Below are 3459 nucleotides of genomic sequence, written 5' to 3' on the forward strand. Positions count from 1 at the left end.
ATTTCACTTTGCTTCAATATAAAAGGGCCTTGAACTTTTCCTTTGATAAGATCAGTGCCACCTCTGCTTATTTTTGTTTGCCTGACATATTTTGTTCTGTCCTTCTGATCTTATTCTCTCTATGTAATTTGATTTTGGTCTCACTGTTGTAAGAGATGTAGTTGGATTTCTTCTCTAACTCAGTCTAACTTCAGTGGTAGAGCAAAATGATCTTTATTTTGTTTTAATACTGATGAGTTCAGTCCTATTTCTGTCATTTTGTTTATATTTTGTGGTGAGTTAGAGACTGTAAAAAATAGCTGTTTCACTGATTGGTTTATGTCTTTTGTATATATTTGCTCTTTTCATTTACAGTGATTTGGAAGATATATATTTTTCCCTACTCTGATGTATATCATGGAATTTAAAATGCTTTTATTACTCCCTGCCTTTCCAATTTTCACAATTATAAATTTAATTAGGAATTATAGGCTCAGTTTATGGGACTCCCCTCTACCCATCTTTTGGCTTCATACTCAGTAGTTATGTTGTTTTATTTCTCTCTGGGTTTTTCAGTAGTTTCAGTGTTTACTACCAATTCTTTTACATGATTGCTTTCTCATTGTCAAATTTCTTAATCTAAAAGCCCAAAGGGAAAGTGAGGGGAGGGGAGCATTTCAGAAAATAGTTCTACAGTAATGTAGGAATCTGTTTGATTTCTGTATTCTAGTAGACAGATGAGGCGAGAGGTGACTGAATTTTTTAACATTTGTTGAAAACATGTATTCTGCTATTCCAGGGTATATTTTCTGTCTACTCTCCCAGGATGCTGTGCTCAGGGGCCATACCAAGACTTGGCATTGGACTTAACTTTAAATTTCATTCCTAGTGCCAGTTATTTTGTTATTGTTGTTTTGTTTGAATTTTATAATTTCTTTGGATTATTTTTTATTTTATTTTTTGCCTTTCATAAACGTTTGAATGGGGAGCTAGGATAGGTAGATGCTAACATACTGCATTTCGATTTCTAGAAAGCACTAAATTTTCAAAAGTTCATAAAGATGTATGTCTGCATCTATGTATACGTAGGTTACACCACTCCATTCCCAAACGGTTCAAGGACACTTCCAGTGGTGTAGTCAATTCAATCAGATAAAACATGAAAAAGTAAGGATATTGGAGCAATGAAACAAAGGTCATGTTTAATATATAAAGTGAAACAGTAACATTGATTACTAACAGCATATAATTTTCAGATAAAACAAATTATAATGGGTTATCTGTGTGCATTTTGACAGGCTCACTACCAAAGTCTAGTTTCCATTCATCACCATACATGGGACCCCCTCTACCCATTTTGCCCTCTCCTCTGGTAACTACCAATCTGTTGTCGGTATCTTTGAGTTTAAACCCTCATGAATTGACTTGTGTAACATCAAAGCATATAAAGCAAAAAGTGTTGGAAATGCAATTACTTTCTGTCCAAAGCAAAGCATTATCATCGATAAAATTAGGATGATAACTGGAGTGCCTGTTAGGATCCTTGTGGTAATTAAGCTAGATAATGCACGTGTAGTGAGCAAGAGCACCCCATGCCACACACTCTTAATCTTATTCTTAGTCATTTCAGGACCATCTCACTCCATTCTGTTTCTCCTCCCTTGGTTTTTACCTGGGGAGCCAACCGGTTCCTGCATTAATGAGAAGCGCCGTGGCTTTGCCTGCTCTCCAGGATCCCTGCCTGTAGCTGCGGCCACACCCCCGCCATTCGGACACCGCAGGTATGCCAGCCCTCCCTTAATGCAACTTTGGTTCTTTTCATGAAAGCACATAATAAGCCAGCTGCTCCGTGTGTCTGGGGCCAGGGATCTTTCTGAGCCTCTCTCTGCCTTGACACCTAGAGTATTCGTTCCTGGACGAGTGCCCACCACGTGGATATACTGGGACCTCGGTGAGCAGGCTGCCAGCGAGCTGTGTACGGTAGGCCAAGCAGTGGGCATAAGTGCCTGCTCTGAAGGTCCCACATCAGGTCGGATTTCTGCTGTTCCTGGACCCTGACGTATGTCTCTAGAGTAATGGCTGTCAACTTGGTTTGCATATCAGATGCTCCACAAGCTTGAACACCACCAAAGCCCAGGCTCCATCCCAAGCCAATTAGAGATGGACCTGTGGGCTTGGGGCTCAGGCACTGCCTTTTTCAGAAAGTCCCCAGAGTGATTCCAACGTGTAGCCAGGTTCAAGAACCACAGCTAGATGGTCGAGTGGGAGATTTCTGCAACGATTTGTCCAAGTTTTTGTTATTGGCCTTCAGGGGTTTACAAGTGATCATGTCACCACGCTCATTAGCATAAAGCAATTATGATCTCATCATTATTGACGTGATGATTAAAAATGTTATTTTGTTGCTTAGGTTTAATATTTTTCATATGCTTTTGTAAAATTAGTATTTTCTTCTTAAGAACTGTTGGTTGCCTAGGTGCTTTGGCTCAGTGGATCAAGTGTACACCTGTGGACCCAAGGGTCTGGGGTTTGATTCTGGTCAAGGGTGTGTACCTAGGTTGCAGGCTCCTCCTCAGCTCAGACCCTGGTTGGGGCTCATGCAGGAGGCAACCAATCGATGAGTCTCTCTCTCATTGATATTTCTCTCTGCCTTTCCCTCTCTCTTCCACTCTCTCTAAAAGTCAATGGAAAAATATCTTCGGGTGAGGATTTTAAAAAAAAATTATGGGTTCAGGTCTTTGTTACATTTTTATCCTGGTATGTTAGTGTTTTATATTTTTATTGAGAATTATGTGTATTGAATATTAACTATTTGGTCCCCACTTGTTATCATGAATTCTTATTTTCTAAAAGCAGCACTGTCCAGTAGAGTTTTCCGTGAAAATATAAATGCATAGAAATATCTACATTGTTCAATATGGAAGCCACAAAATAGCCCCATGTGGCTACTGTGACTGAGGAACTAAATTTTTAGTTTTACTTTTATTAATTTAGATGTAAGTAACTGCATGTGCTAGTGGCTACCATATGGGACACTGAAAAACAAAAGGGGTTGTCATCATGGTTTGGGGGCCACCTGTCACTACTTGAGCCAAATGAAGCAGAGACACGGTTGACTCATATCCGTGTGTTTATTCCAATAATGCCGGCAGGATGGGAGAGCAGCAGCTCATCCTGCACATCTGCTCTGACCGCCCCTCCTGGCCGGCTGATTGCATATGGATAAGGAAGAAAGACGACTGTGAGGGCGGAGGGAGGCAGGGTGAGGGCTGCAGGGTGTCTGTGTGTCTCCTTCCAGGATCTTGAAGTCCAATAACAAGGTGGTTCATCTGCTATGACTTTTTAAATGGCTCCCCCCAGTCCTGGGACCAAGCACGGCCAGCATTCCTGAGGCAAACTCCGGGAGGGTCCCGGGTCCAGCACAGCAACCAACTCAAAGTATGTCCTGTCCTTTGTCTGCTCTCAACATGTATTTTCTTT

At 41.1% G+C, this 3459-nt stretch overlaps 1 long non-coding RNA gene across 1 annotated transcript in view; it reads left to right on the forward strand.

Annotated features, from left to right (window-relative positions):
- The first annotated feature begins 677 nt into the window (after positions 1-677).
- LOC107181974 overlaps positions 678-3459 on the forward strand; it is a 24089-nt gene continuing 21307 nt past the window's right edge. Inside the window, exons 1-2 of the long non-coding RNA XR_001512689.1 lie at positions 678-689; positions 3386-3393. This is a non-coding gene — a long non-coding RNA (uncharacterized LOC107181974). The remainder of the gene's footprint in view (positions 690-3385; positions 3394-3459) is intronic.

The sequence above is a fragment of the Myotis davidii genome, unplaced genomic scaffold (genome assembly GCF_000327345.1).
Source record: "Myotis davidii unplaced genomic scaffold, ASM32734v1 scaffold214, whole genome shotgun sequence".
Lineage (NCBI taxonomy): Eukaryota > Metazoa > Chordata > Mammalia > Chiroptera > Vespertilionidae > Myotis > Myotis davidii.